The following is a 17,238-nucleotide window of genomic DNA, read 5'->3' as shown; positions in this document are numbered from 1 at the left end:
AATAGAAGATGATATACAGTTGCAGAAAGAATTAGTGAACTGAAAGGTACATATGAAGAAGTTTCCATATTTTATCACAGAGATATGAAGTGATAAAACATGAAAGAGTGGTGAAGAGATATTGTCTGTAAACTGAACAGACATAGAGCCCTAGAGAGAAGAACAAAAAATAACAATATTCAAGGTATAATATTTGATGATCCCTATAATTAGTTAAATACATATATTTGATCCTCATATTGTAGAAGATAAATAATTTTTGATTGGATAAATTAAAACAAATCCATATTTAGATATATTGTATTGAAACTGAAGAAACAAAAGACAATGGGGAAATCTAACGGCATCCAAAGAGAGAAGAGTGATTACTTAAAATTTTTCAATAATTTTGCAAAGAAACTTCTAGAAACAAACAAAAAGAGAATGGATATTATTCAAAAAGTAAAGATGAAAATAATGCAATTTAGGATTCTATTTCCAAGTAAACTTTTTAAAGCATGAAGGTTACATTAAAAGAAAAAAATACATGATGAATTTTATTGCTCACAGGCCATTCCTGAAATGACTTATACAAAAACCTTCTAGGAAGAATGTAGATTTCAGTGTAAAATAATTCGGTGTAAGAAGTAATGGTGAGCAAAATTCTGGCAAATACATAGAAGAATATAATAAGTATTGTTTATAGTAATAATAATGTTAAATATTACACTGGGAAATGTTAAAACAAAGTAACTCATAATTAAAAACGAATATGAGTGGAGTAAAATATGCTAAGATCCTTCTAGTAAGCACAGGATAATGAGAACTAAATAATTAGCATTAAAATTTGAAACATCAAAAATACATGTAAAATACCAAAGGTCAACCAATTAAATAATAGAAAAAATGCATAACTTTAGACATTAGTAAAGGGGTAGTAGAGGAAAATAACAATATGTGATGAAAATTAACAGTAAATAGAAATTACTAAATGCAATGAGATGTATATATTAGTGACTGTAACATAAATTATGAAAATAATTAAAAGATTAAAAAATCAGCAAAAATTTATTCTTACACGTTTTTAAAGAAAAAAAATATTTATCCTTAAATATTATGAAGCATTAAAGTGAGCCTATATAGATATTTAGAGAGATGGATAAAAGCATCAGGAATCTAATGATCAATACAAAGCAGAAGTACATTATTGATATCAGACTACATAAAGATCCAGAGATATGTGTGTAAGTATGTACATTTCATATTGATAAAGGAAGTAAATCACTAAGAAATTATAACCATGATGTAATTTTTATTTATTTATTTATTTTTTTATTTTTTTTAATTTTTTTATCTTTTATTGACTTTGTAATAATATTACATTAAAAATATATATGTGAGGTCCCATTCAACCCCACCCCCCACCCCCCCTCCCCCCCCCCCAACAACACTCGTTCCCATCATCATGACACATCCATTGGATTTGGTAAGTACATCTTTGGGCACCTCTGCACCTCATATACATTGGTTCACATCATGGCCCATACTCTCCTCTATTCCATCATGTAGGCCCTGTGAGGATTTACAATGTCCGGTGATTACCTCTGAAGCACCATCCAGGGCAGCTCCATGTCCCGAAGACGCCTCCACCTCTCATCTCTTCCTGCCTTTCCCCATACCCTTTGTCCATTATGTCCACTTTTCCCAATCCAATGCCACCTCTTCTATGTGGACACTGGATTGGTTGTGTCCATTGCACCTTTATGTCAAGAGGAGGCTCAGATTCCACCTGGATGCTGGATGCAATCCTCCCATTTTCAGTTGTAATCACTCTAGGCTCCATGGTGTGGTGGTTGTCCTTCACCTCCATCTTAGCTGAGTGTGGTAAGTCCAATAAATCAGATTGTAGGTGCTGGAGTCTGTTGAGGCTCAGGATCTGGCTATCACATTGTCAGTCCAGAGATTCAAATCCCCTAAATATATCTTAAACCCCAACATTAACTGCACCTCCAGCACATTAGCATGAAAGTCTTATGAAGGGAGATCCCATCTGAGTCCAGATTCATCACACATAAACACCATTTCCAAAGAGGGGCCATCTGCCCTGGTAGTTAACCCCATCGGCCATGACCATAACTCCCATGGGTCTCTTTAGCCCTCAAAGGAACCAATACCATGATGTAATTTTTAGGAGGTACAAGAATTTGAACCCAGGGCCTTGTACATGGAAAGCTGGTGCTCCGCCACTGAATTACTTCAGCTCTGCTCCATGCTATACTTTGAAATATCTCACAATAGAGCCTAAAAATTAATAAATCAAAGATTTACAAGGATTGAAAAACAAAATAAAAAATACACAATGCTCAAAACTTGATTTGAGATAACTCATGGGTCAAAGAACAAAACATGATGGAAAGGTGAAAACATTAACTCGTTGCTAATAAACAAATCATATCAAAACTTTGATGCAGCCAAATAATGAATGTGTGTAAGATAATTTTGAAAATATGAGATGAGATTATATCTCAGTTTTATTGTTTAAAAGAAACACATTAAAATCAAATGAAAATCGTTATGGGAAGATGGTGGAGTAAGAGACCATAAATAATTTGAAACTTTAGAGGCGAGAACACTGTGCAGGATCTAGGGAAGAGTGTGAGAAAGATATAGAAAAATTACAGAAAGGAAGAGTAAATTTTTAACCCTGTTGGAGATTTGGGCCTGAAGGTTATTGGGAATGAAAGAAAGAGAAAAAGTAGTGTGAAAGAAAGAGAAGGAAAGAAAGAAAAAGAAAGAATGAATGAGAGAGCTGGGATCAGGTGGTCTGCAAGTAGAGACTCATCAGACAATTTTATTGTTTACAAGGGGCTCTATATATACTCCAGGCTAAGTGAGAAGAAAGAGCAACATGCAGTTAACTATCAGCATTATTTATAGTCTAAGGAAGTCAAAAAATCTTATCTCAAGGTACAAAGTCTAAGTGCTCTATTTACTACAAAAGGTATACGCTCATCCTTTCTTTCAGCCTTTAACAGCTTCGTCCTGTTTGTCAGGAGCTCTCTTTTTTTAAAAAGATTTATTTATTTATTTATTTATTTATTTATTTATTTATTTATTTCTCTCCCCTTCCCCCCCCCCCCCCACCACAGTTGTCTGTTCTCTGTGTCTATTTACTGTGTCTTATTCTTTGTCCGCTTCTGTTGTTGTCAGCAGCACGGGAATCAGTGTTTCTTTTTGTTGTGTCATCTTTTTATGTCATCTCTCCATGTGTGCGGCGCCATTCTTAGGCAGGCTGCACTTTCTTTCGCCCTGGGCGGCTCTCCTTATGGGGTACACTCCTTGCACATGGGGTCCCCTACGCGGGGCACACGCCAGCGTTGCACTGCACTCCTTGCGTGCATCAGCACTGTGCATGGGCCAGCCCCACACGTGTTTGAACGGCAGACCTCCCATGTGGTAGACGGATGCCCTAACCACTGGGCCAAGTCCACTGCCAGGAACTCTTAATTACTGCGTACCTTAGGGTGCAGGCATAACCATGGAAACAGCACGTTTCTCCTTGCGAGACCACTGTGTGTCAGTTTCCAACATATCCCTGTGTGGTGGTAACCAGTGTCCAACATCCACTTTCATGAAAGCTCTGAGGTCCAGCCTCTAACTAGCCTACTGATATTAAGGGACATAAAAATACTAAGTGTCAATACCAAGAGTGGACAGAACCAAACACTGATGACAGCTTTTGATTAGCAAATTCAGATTGCTGTGAATGCACCTCAGAGTGGCTACTGTTTCAACCAGCTCCAGAAAAATACAACCGTAAAAAAGGCTTAAATATACTATGCCTCTTCAGGGTTGTGGGGACAGTTAGTTGAAAGTCTGCATTTTCTGGGCAGGCCAAGAAATAAAGCTAAGAAAACTCAGCATTGTGGAGTTAAAGAAAAAGCCGTTGGCAAACTTCCTGTTTCCATTACCAGGGCACTTTTGAGTCAGTCTATGCTGCCTTTGTAGGTGCTTGGCCCTGTTTCCCCTGAGAATGAGGGATTTTGGAAAATCCTCCAGGCAGAAGTAACCTGAGACAATGAAAGCAGTGAAAGAAATTATAGAGGTATACAATCTGAGGCAAAGACGTACAGGCTTCAGACAGGAGGAATGTCTCTTGGGAAACAGAGGACAAAGAACTTCTTGTAAATAAGAGAACTTCAAAATAAATAATAACCCAAAGCCAAGGAGAGAGCAATGGTCAAGAAAGATGGGGAGGGAAGCGGACTTGGCCCAGTGGTTAAGGCATTCGTCTACTACATGGGAGGTCCGCGGTTCAAACCCCGGGCCTCTTAGACCCGTGTGGAGCTGGCCCATACGCAGTGCTGATGCGTGAAAGGAGTGCCTTGCCATGCAAGGGTGTCCCCCGCATAGGGGAGCCCCACGCACAAGGAGTGCGCCCCATATGGGGAGCCGCCAAGTGTGAAAGAAAGTGAATCCTGCCCAAGAATGGTGCTGTACACATGGAGAGTTGAAGCAGCAAGATGATGCAACAAAAAGGAAACATAGATTCCCATGCGCAGAAGCGGACAAAGAAGAAGATGCAGCAAATAGACACAGAGAACAGACAACCGGGGTGGTGGGGGGGAAGGGGGGGAGATAGATAGATAGATAGATAGATAGATAGATAGATAGATAGATAGATAGATAGAAAAATCTTTTAAATAAAAAAAAATGGGGAAATCCAAGCACACTGCCTTCACCCTGAGCAGACAGTCCTGATAGGTTAGAAGCACAAGAATATCTGTCTTATCAACATCTGATGAAAAAATCAGGAAAAAGATATTTCAGTGAATAAATCCCAAAATTAACATTTTAAAATATTAAAATGTAAAATGTGCAACAGAAGAGTACAAGACAAACCAAGAATCAGAAAAAGATGGTCCTTCCAAAGGAAGAAGAATATAATCCAGGAAATACTGATGAACAATTCCAGACTGCAGACATACTGAATAATGTCAGCAAATACATGATCTAAAATTTTTCTAGGGCATGAAGGAAAATATAAAGAAATAGCAGAAGTATATTAGGAAAACAATAAATGGAACAATATGATAATTTTGGTAAAGAGAGTAAATTTAAAAAGGAATCAAACAGAGCTACTTGATTTGCAGATTACAATCACTGAAATGAAAATTCCTCAAAGGGTTTAAAGAGCAGACTGGAGCTGGCAGACGAAAGAATTAGTGAATTTGAGGACATTTGAAATATATCATTTTGAGTAGTAGAAAGAAAAGTAATTTAAAAAATGAAAATAGCCAAAGAAACCTCTGTGCCCTCCTCATGTATTCCAATGCATGCATTATTGGAGTACCAGAAGGAGAAGAAAGGGAAAGGGGCAGAAGGAATATTCAGAGAAATAATGAAGAGAACTTTCAAAACTTAAGGAAATACATGAATATATATTAACAAATAACAAAAAGAATAAACATGAAGAAAAATCCACCTCATCATATAATATTACCACTATCAAATGCAAAAGACAAGGAAAGAGCTCTGAAATCTGCAAGATAAAAGCTAAATGCTATGTACAAAGGAGTCCCAATTAGATTGTCCACTAATTTCACATTAGAAACAATGGAGGAATGCTCACTTCTGCAGAGCATATACTAAAATTGTAATGATACAGAGAAGATAAGCATGGTCCCTGTGCAAGGATGACATGAAATTCACGATGCATTCCATATTTGGAATTCAATGTAGCAACATTAGACTCATTTATAAGTTCTCTGCACCTGGCTCTTCTACCCTTTTCTTGGAACCTATAATTAGCACTATACTTGATAAATATATGCCACATAGACGTAAATCTTTCATCAGTCCATGTGCCAATTGAGCCCTGAATTTCAGCTGCATTGAAAAATCTACTCTACAGTATTTTGGATTCTCCCAGGACAACTAACAATGGGATAATGATGGACAATACCGATCACAAGGAACAGAGTGTCTGCAAATGCAAGTAAAATAGTTGTGTTCATCTGCCCCATGGGCCCTAGCTCCTCTGAGTTATCAGAATGAACATCACCATCTCAAAATCTACAATATTGGGGAATGAACAGTGGACTAAAGTAGAAATATTATTATTCTACTATAGATTTATTATTATTCTAGCAAGGAAAAACACTTTTGACATAAAGGCAGTGGCTACTAGAAGTTATGAGAGATGAGAAAATGAAAAACAGGTGTAATATGGGGGCATTTTTGAGACATTGGAATTGACCTGCATGACATTGCAGTGATGGATAAAGGTCATTGTATATTTTGTCATAACCTATGAAGTTGTGCAAGACAGAGTATAAACTATAATGTAAAATGTAATCCAAGTAAGTAGCAATAATTCAATATGTGTTCATCAATTGTAGCAAATATATCACACTAATGAAGGATGTTGTTAATACGGGATAGTATGGGAAACGGAGGCAGTAGGGCATATGGGGATTCCTTGTATTTTTTTTGGAACATTTATGTAATCTAAAGTTTCCTTAAAAATAAAAACAAAATAGTAATTTAAAAAAGAAAATAACACATGGAGGTAAGAATACAGTGGATTGAAATACACAAAGCACTAAAGGAAAATAATTTCTAATCAAGAATTTTATACCTGGTGAGGCACTCTTTCCAAAATTAGGGAGAGATAATATATTCCTATTAATTAAAAAACTGAAGAAGTTCTTCACCATTAAAACCAATGCTAAAGGAAAGTTTTTCAGAGTGAAATAAAAGGACACTAGACAGTTGTTCAAAGCAGCGTAAAGAAATAAAGACCTATTGTAAAGGTAAACATTTGTATAATTATAAATGCCAGTATGATTGTGGTGTTTAATTTCACATGTAACACCACTTATTACTTCTTACAGTTGGTAAAAAGTAAATCATAAAAAGTAATAATAAACATTTGTTTTTGGGCTTACAGGGTACAAATTTATGATTGGTATCAAGTACAAAAAGTGGTAGGGTAACTCAAGTATGAGAAAACGTATATGGATATGACATTGAAGTAAATTTGGTATCAAACCAAATATGTCTGTCATAAAAATGAGGGTAAATTTTGATCCCATTACAATTACAAGGAATATAGATGAAAAACATATGTAGATAAAAAAAGAGAAGGAACTTGATATTAAAAAAACACTAAAAAACAAATAAATATAAAAGAAATATGAAATAAATAGGCAAAATATGTATAACACAAAGACTAAAAAGAAAAAAATTGCAGAAGAAAGTATTGCATTATTAGTAGTGACTTTAAATGAAAATGGAGGAAACTCTCACATCAAAAGGTAGACATTGCCAAAAAGGATTAAATACATGGCAATTATAGGCTATCTGCAAGAGATATGTCTTAAACTCAAAGATAAAGTAGATTGAGGGTGAAAGGATGGAAAAAATATACAATGCGAGTAGTATAAAAAAGACAGCCAGGGTAACTCTAGTAATATCAGGTAAAATTGACAAAGATGATCATTATATGCCAAGGGTCAAATGTAAAAGAAGATGTAAAAAATTATAAATAGAATATGCACCTAATTGGAAAGCCCCAAAATGTGTGATGTAAATACAGTCATATTTGAAGGGAGAAAATGAGAGTTCCACATTAATAGTAGGAAACTTTAATACACCACATTCAATAATGGATAGAACATCTAGTCAGAAGATCAATAAGGAAATAAAAGATTGACCAATACTGTAACTGACATATACAATACTTCACCCAACAAAATTAGAGTATTTGTTCTTCTCAATTGGACATGAGTCATGAAACTAAATAGCAAAAAAATCTAGAAAACAATAACAGAAGGAAGAATAGAAAAATTCACAAATATGAGGGAATTAAACAACATACTTCTAAACAGCTAGTGAATTAAAAAGGAAATCATAAGAAAAGTTAGGAAATATCTTGGGGTGTATGAAAAATAGAAGTAAAACCACTTTATTGGATGCAGGAAAAGCAGTGCATAGAGGGAAATTTGCAGCTTTAAATGCTGATATTTAAAAGAATAAGGACTTGAAATCAGAGATGTAAATTCAAAACTGGGCAACTCTTAAAAGGAGAATAAACAATACCAAAGTGATTAGAACAGAGGAAACAACAAAGATTAGAGATAAAAGAAATTTTAAGAAAAAAAAACAATAGAATGAACAAAATCGAAAGTTGATTCTATGAAAAGATTGATAAAATTAACAAAATTTTAGCTTGATTGGCAAAGAATAAAGGAGAGAAGATATACAAATAATGATAATCAGAAATTAAAAGGACATTACTGCTAACACATTTGAAATGAAAGAAATATAGGATGATATTATGAACAAATGGATGCAAATAAAGCTAGATGAAATGGACAGATTCTTAGAAACACACTACCTCCCTTAACTAAGGAAGAAATAGACCATCTCAACAAATCAGTTACTATTAAAGAGATTGAATCAGCAATCGAAAACCACACAACAAAGTAAAACCCAGGACAGGATGACTTCACAGCAGAATTCTACCAAATATTTGAAGAAGACTTAAGTCCAATTATGTTCAAAATCTACCAAAAATACTCCAAAAATATTGAACTGCTCTAATATTGATTGCAGTGATAAATGGAAAATCTTTGATTATAACCAAACCACTGAATATCACTTTAGATGGATTTATATAGTACGCAAACATTTTTCAATAAACTTGCTTTCAAAATTACATTTGAGGAATTCTTCTCTGATTCATTCTACATGGCCAAGAGAACCTTCTTAACAAATACAGATAACAGTACAAGTAAACTACAGACCAATCTCTCTATCGAAAATTGATATAAAAATCCTCAACGAAATACTAACAAACCAAATCCAACACAATATTAAAGTAATTATGCACAAAGATTGTGACTGTTTGAAGTTGTATAGACCCCATAAAAGTATGTTCTTAAATTTAATTCATTCTTGTGGATGTGCACACATTGTAAGTAAAATCTTTCGGTGACTAGGATCTTATCCTTTTTTTATATTAAATTGTTTTTTTTAAGGTACATAGATCACAAAGCATGTTACATTAAAATTATAGGGACATGGCTGTGGCTCAATCTATCATATTCCCATCTACTATGTTGGAATTCCTGGGTTCATGCCCCAGGGCCTCCTTGTGAAGGCAAGCTGGAACATGCCCACGGAGAGTGGATGGCCTACTCCCATGGAGAGTGCACCCACGGAGAGCTGGTGGAGCAAGATGATGCAACAAAGGGAGAAAAGCAGACACAGAAGAACACGCAGTGAATGGACACAGATAGAAGATAGCAAGGAAACCACAAGGAGGGGATAAATAAATAATAAAAAATCATATATATATATATTTAAAAGAGTTCCCCACATTAAGATGTGGCTTACCACATTCAGGGTTAGTCTTAGTCCTTTTGCCCTAGTCCTCCATAACATTAAGAAATTCAGTGAAAGACAGAGAAAGCCATGGAAGCAAGAAGCTGCAAGCAAGGAAATATGGAATAGAATGTAAGAATCATGCAAATGCCTCCATGTGCATTGCCATGTGACAGAGGAGCCCAGAATCATCAGCAGCCAATTTTGAGGATAAAGCGTAGCCTTGATGACTTAACTTGAAAATTTTTCACAGCCTCAAAACTATAAGCTTATAAACAAACTCCCATTGTGAAAAGCCACCACTTTTTATGGTATCTACTTGAGGAGCTTTAGCAAACTAGAACAATGATCAAGGGGGATTTATCTCGTGTGCAAAGTTAGTTTACGAAAAGACATCACTTAGTATGATAAAATATGTTAAGAAAATGAAAGAGAAAACCCACATTATAAAATGAATTAAGAAGAATAAACTTGTAAGTCTGAAAACTCTTCATATAAAACATATTATATAAAATATATTATATAGTCACAGTAATCAAAAGAGCATTGCACTGTTGCAAGGACAGAAATACAAATCAATGAAATCATATTGAGAGCTCGGATAACTATTTCAACATTTATAACCATCTGACCTTTGACAATGGGGCAAAGATCATGCAGTTCAGGAGAATGGTCTCTTCAACACTTGGAGTTGGAAAATTGGATTTGGATTGGCAAAAAAATGTGGGGACCCATACCTAACACCTTATACAAAAATCAATGCAAAATGTATCTGAGACCCAAACATAAGATCTCAAACTATAAAACTCTTAGAACAAAACCTAGGGAATAATTTTTAGGACCTTTTGTAAGGCAATGGCTTACAGAATTTACAACCAAAACAAAAGCGACAAAAGAAAATGCAGGTAAATGGGGCCTTATCAAAATGAAAAATTTTGCACATCAAAAGTTTTTTAACGTGAAAGTAAAACAAAAACCTACACAATGAGAGAAAATATTTGGAAACGACATATCCAATAAATGTCTAATATCCAGAAAATATAAAGAAATCATTCAAATGAAAACAAAAAGACAAACAACTAAAAAAATGAGCAAACCTCTTGAATAGGCAACTTCAAAAAAGAGATACAAATGTCAAAAAGCACATGAAATGATGCTCAACATCAGTAGTCATCAAAGAAATGCAAATCAAATTTGCAATTAGATTACATTTCACATCCATTAGAATGGGTGTTTAGTTTACACAAGGCTGCCCATACAAAGTACAAGAAATGGGTTGGCTTTTATAGTTTCAATTAAGCTAAAATATTTACCTATATTTATTTAGGTAAATAATTACTTAGTGAATGTTATGTAATGTTAAAGTTCAGAAATCAAGAAATATCCAAATCATAGCACTGGCAGAGAAACTTTTGCACCAAATTCAGCTACTGTTGATCATTGTGTCCTACCATGTGGAGGTTAGGGAAGACAGCAGATCTGTCTTTCTCTCTACTTTCTCCTTGGACTCAATAGTGGCTAACCAATCATCTCTCTCTAGGCCTCGGTTCCTTCAGCCTCTTAGAGCTTCTCTCCTTGAGCTCAGCTGTGAGAAAACCTGAAGTCCTTTCTCTAACATGGCCAGATAAATATGACAGCTTCCTTTCTCTATTTGTCTCCCTCTATCTCTGTCTCTGTTTATATCAGACAGAGTAAGAGTGTGGTGCCCCAAGATGGCTGCTCATGTCTCACTAATGTATTCCTATCAAAAGCAACCTTAGCAGGTCTTCTGAAGTGAATCTAATGCATTCAAAATATACCGCACCCACAGGAACAGATCAGTTTAAGAGCATAATCTTTTTAGATTCACAAAATTAAAATTTTCACAGCTGCTATTTAATTAAAATACAGAAAATAAGTGCTGGAGAGAAGGTGGTAATATAGGAACACTCATTATTTTCTGAAGATGATGTAAAATGTTGCAGCCCCTGTAGAAGAAAATTTGGCTGTTCGTCAGAAAGCTTTGTAAAGAAACACAATATGAACCTGGAATCCCACTACTCATTATATACTCAAATGAATTGAAAGAACTCAAACTGATAATTGCAGACAAATGTTCATACTGGCAATATTCACAATTGCCCACAGAAGGAAGCAACTCAAATGTCCATCAACTGATAAATGGGTTAAAAATATGGTATATACATACAAAGGAATATTATTCAGTTGTAAGTTAGAATTAAGTGCTGATACATGTGACAACATGGATGAACCTTGAAGACAATATGTTGCATGAAATAAAACAGACATAAAAGTACAAATATTCTATTATCTTACTGATTTGAAACAAATAAAGTAAGTAAATGCATAGAGTCAGTGTTTGGCATAAAGAATATGGGGGGCCAGTGTGGATGTGGGAAATGGGAATTTAAGGCTTAAAATGTATAAGGTTTCTATTTGGAAAGATCAAATTGTTTTGGTATTGGGTGCTGGTGATGATAGTGCAACATTGCCAATGTAGGTAACAGCACTGAAATATATACCTGAATGTGATTAATATGGGGAATATAAAATTTTATATACATTAACAGGTTAAATATTTTTGATCCTGAGAACAACTCTATAGAAACAGTTAACCACAAGTTAAACTATGGTCTATAGTTTATAGTACATTTTTCAATTATGCTATTATCATTTTTAACAAATTTTCCACACCAATGCAAGGTCTTCATGACAAAAAGTGAAAGGAGTGGAAGAATTAAATGAAGTACTGACCAAATCATCCTCAGAAAGAGAAACCGCATTATTGCCAAATTCTTAAATGTAGGTTTGGTATTTTGTTATTCACAATAGAAGATACAGGAAATGGGCTTGAATACAGAGTTAGTGACATGGAAAGTAGCAGTGTTATAGAAGTTTATTTCTGGAGTAGGGAATAAAGTATAGGGTGTTCTTCTCAAACGTTTATGTAATATTGCATATTTAAGCATGTATGTGAACCCAAAGCAAATATCATAAATTCTCATAATAAAAATGTTATAAATAATGTCTTATCACTATATGAGAAATCTGAAATTAATAGTAAAACATATTCATTTGTTTTAATGTAAAAAAATAGGGAAGTGCCTATACCAAAAAATTGAGTTCATGTGAAAATTAAAATAAAAAATATTAGACAATTTTTGGAGGGTAGAGAATATAATGATATAATTTAAAGATTTCCTGAAAAGTAATGATATTGAAAGCAGTCTACATGAAAATATATGTGATATATTTAAAGCATTGATTACAAGATCATACTTCTAAACAACTATATGTACAAGTGAAAGAATGAAAATATGTAAATTAAATCATAAAATTAAAAATATATTAAAAAGAAAAATCAAACATAAAAAGGAAATAATAAATATAACAACAGAAATAAATGAAGTAGAGACAATCACAGCATACTAAATTAATAAAACAAATTATTTCTTTTACCGATTCAACAAAATAATCATGCCACTAGCAAATTTAATCTAGTAAAATGGAAGAAAGAAAAATTATAAAAATCATGTATAAAACATAATTAGTAATGATTAATAAAGAAATAGTGACACTTGATACAGAAGGTTTTTTTAAAGAAGATGGCTATTAAACATCACTAATTAAATTAGGAAAACTAGGTAATATGGATAAATGCTTAGGCAAATATAATGTGCCAATATTGACCTTGGAAGAGATAGAAATATAAAGAGGTCAATTTCCAGAGGAAAAATTAGACAAATTGATGAGGGATCTACTCCATTCAAAAACCATCAGAAACTGATGAGTTCAAAGTTGCACTTCTACTAACTTTAGAGATCAGATGATTCCAAAGCTATTTAATTTCTTTCAAAACAGAAGATTAAGGACATTTTCAATATTCTTAATTTAAACAAGAAAAGACAACTAAAAGTGTAAAAAGATATCACACAATCATCAGAGGCCATTATCACCTATGAATATCAGCACAGCATTCCTAATTAAATATACTAAATAGATTCCAACAGTTCATTAAGAAATTAATACTAAAATAATCAATCAGAACTTATAACAACAATGAAAATATGGTTCAATATTAAGAAGTCTTTTAATATTATAACTTATATGTTAAGTAGTATATTGTTTGAAAATAAAGATATGAGTTATTAAATAATTTTGTAAACCCAAGAATGACTATGAAAGTATTTGCATATACAGAAAATAAATCAATAGTAGGGATAAAATACAATAACTAAAAATACTCCATTAATCTATTTTTTCAGAATAAATTTTATTGAAATACTTTCATAAGCCATACAATCCATCTCGTGTGTAAAATGAATGCCATTTGGTATAAACACAGAGTTGTGCATTCATTACTTCAATATGTATTCCAGCATTTTCAGTACTCCAAAAAGCAAACAAAACCCCTACCCTTCATTAGTCATCTCTCAATATCTCTATTTTCCCTCTGTGATATATGAGTGTTAATATATTTCCATCTCTATATTTTTTTTGTATTTACATTATGTATAGAGGGAGTCAAACAATACGTAGTACTTTTTGACTAGTTTCTATCACTTGGTATACTTCCATTTTTACATTGATGCCTGTCTTTACCTGTGATTAGTGTGTTGAATTCTTACATGCTTTGTAGAATCAGTGTATGTTGTTTGTGCCTTTCTAGGAATATTTTTCCCATTTCATCAAGGTTATGTAATTTGTTAGCATTCAGTTTCTCAAAATGGAACAAAGCACAACATACATCAATGAGAATAAATCTGAGTAGACCTACTCCAAGACACATACTCTTCAGAATATCAAATGCCAAAGATAAAGAAAAAATTCTGAAGGAAGTAAGAGAGAAGTGAATGATCACATGTAAGGAACACCCAAGAAGATTCAGTAGAGATATCTCATCAGAAACCATGGAATTTAGAAAAGAGTGGTATGATATATTAAAATACTGATAAAGAAAAACTGCCAGAAAATTGGCCTTCAAATATGAAGATGATTTTAAAATATTCACAGATAAACAGAAACTAAGAGAGTTTGTAAACCAGAAGATGGCTCCACAGAAAATACCAAAAGAAGTTTTGCAGCACAAAAGGGAAATTAAGAAAAGAGAAGGTTGGAAGAGCATATAGAAGAGAAGAATATCAGAAAAAAATTAAACAAAAGCGTTAAAAGACAATAAAAATATGTCATATCAAACCCAAATGATAAAATGATAGAAGTAATGCCTTTATAGTAATAAAATTGTATGTTAATGGATTAAACTCCACAGTCAAAAAATACAGGCTCATAGAATGGGGAAAAAAGTACCATCCATATGTTGTCTATAAGAGACTCACTTTAGACCTGATGTTACCAATAGGCTGAAAGTGAATGTTTGGAAAAAGATAATATATACAAACACTAACCAAAACAGAGCAAGGGTAGTTATACTAATGTTGGACAAACTATCTTTAAATGTATAAAAAAGAAATGTGTTACAGTAAGTCATTATGTATTAATAATAGGGATAACTTACCAGAAAGGAATAAAAGTCATAAATATCTATGCAATTAACCAGGGTGCTCCAAAACACATGATGTCCATTCTGGCATATCTGAAAGGAAAATTGGATGTCCCTAATGGTTGGAGATTACAACATAATACTCATATCAATAGATAGAATTAGACAAAGGATCAATAAGTAAACAGAGAACTTGAAGAATACAATAACAGTGCTAGACATATCAGAAATAAACAGAACAATAAACCTCAAATCAACAGGACATGTATTCTTCTCAAGTGCTTATGGATTTTTCTTCAATATAGATCACATGTTAAATCACAAAATAGGTCTCTAGAAATTTAAAAGGTTAGAATTATACAAACCACCTTCAGTCCTCATAATGGAAAATACCTGGAAATTATTAATAGGTAGAAAATAGGAAAATTCACAAATATATGAAGGCTAAACAACACACCCCTAAATAATCAGTGGGTCAAAGAAGAAATTGAAAGATAAATTAATAAATATGTTGAGATGAAAGAAAATGAGGACCCAATTTATCAAGGCTTGTGGGTACCATGAAAGCACTGCTGAGAGACAAATTTATGGGCCTAAAAGTCCATATTGAAAAGAAAAAACACTAAAATTGTATACCTAACTGAAGACTTGGAAGAACTAGAAAAAGAAGAGTAAACCAATACTAAAGCAAACAGAAAGAAACAACTGACAAAGGTTAGAGCAGAAATAAATGAAATTGAGAAAATAATTAATATAGAAAATCAACAAAGCTAAAATTGATTCTATGAGAAGATCAACAAATTGAGAAACTTATATCTAGACTAATAAAGAAAAGTAGAGAATGCAAATGCAAATAAATAAAATCAGGAATTAATGGGGGGCATTATGTAAGACCCCACAGAAATAAAAAAGACTCATAAGAGGATATTATGAAAAAGTTTATTCCAATAATCTTAATGAAGCTAGGTAAAAGAGAAAAATAAAGAAAGAATAGATGGGGCAGATAGAAACCAATAGCAATATGGAAGACTGAAACCTAGTCTTCTATATAATGACATGAAATGCAAATATTCTAAACCATCCAATGAAAAGGAGATAGTTTCACACAGAATACAAAAGAAAGACTTGACTATATATTACCTACAAGAAAACTACTTTAAATATAAAGATACACAAATGTGGAAATTACAAATAAATGAAAAAATATCCAATTCCAACACTACATTAATGTAGTGACCAGTTTTAGGATTAATAAGCCAAAATCAGATGCTCATTGATGAAATGCAGTTGGAATGAAATATCATCACCTAAGAAGTATTGTGAAAAAAAAAATTACCTGAATTTAATTTAATTTCTTGATCTAAATTCCAATTTACCAAAACTACTTGGGAAAATAGAAAAAAGCTAAAAAAAAATGCCATGAGGAAACATTCAAAGTAATCTACAAAATATGACATTTTACATAACAACTCATCTGGGCGTCTTTATAAGGGTGAATTGAATGGAAAAAGTCGGGGGACTCTTTAAAACTAAAAGAAACTATACAAATAACAAAAGGAATGCATTAATCTTGATTGAATCCTTATTTTTAAAAACTCAAAGATATGAGAAATATTGGAGTGAAGTGGAAAAAATGAATATTGACTGGATAGAGATATGTAATGGAAATATTGCATATTTTGTTAGGTGGAATGATAGTATGATTATATGGAAGAAATGTTTTATTCTTAGGAGATACATTCTGAAATATTTATGGAGGAGAGAGATATAGAGGGACAGAGAGAAAGAGAGCAATATATGCTAAAAATTATTTACAGCTGTTGAGTCTGAATGGAGGGAATATGGTTGTGAGTTATACTATTATTTCATTTTTTCTGTTTGAATTTTTACAATAAAATGTTGCAAAACAGAAAAAAGCATAATATAATAGCCATTTATATAAATTCATTAAATATACAAAATGGTACTAGAAAGATGCATTGTATAGATTCAATATATACATACATTGATTGTGTGTGGTAATTTTACACTCTTATTTCAAGTGATGTTTATCTATGGGGGAAAGTGTGGAAGTGATGCGCACTGGTGGTGAAGTTTAATATTTATTTCTTTAATCAAAAAGATAGAAAGAGAGAGAGCCTCAGCAAATAAAGGCAAATATTAAAGTTTATTAAATTTAGCATGTGAGTAATTTATTTACTCTACTCTGTTTTCTAAATTTAAATATTTCATATTTAAATAATTCTAAATTAAAATGTCTCAAGAAAAATCATAGAAATTACTGAGTATTTACTTGAAATTTCTGTAATGAATGGAATAGCATTACACTAATAAAGTAATTTTACAGAAGTAAAAGAAGATGCAGAAAG

General features: G+C 32.9%; 1 non-coding gene across 1 annotated transcript; it reads left to right on the top strand.

The window, feature by feature from the left end:
- Positions 1-5,605: 5,605 nt before the first annotated feature.
- On the top strand, positions 5,606-5,709 carry LOC111759395 (U6 spliceosomal RNA). The gene has a single exon (XR_002793389.1). It is a non-coding gene; the product is annotated as a U6 spliceosomal RNA (small nuclear RNA).
- Positions 5,710-17,238: the final 11,529 nt, after the last annotated feature.

Source organism: Dasypus novemcinctus, chromosome X, assembly GCF_030445035.2.
Source record: "Dasypus novemcinctus isolate mDasNov1 chromosome X, mDasNov1.1.hap2, whole genome shotgun sequence".
Lineage (NCBI taxonomy): Eukaryota > Metazoa > Chordata > Mammalia > Cingulata > Dasypodidae > Dasypus > Dasypus novemcinctus.
This window is presented reverse-complemented; position numbering and strand designations above follow the sequence as displayed.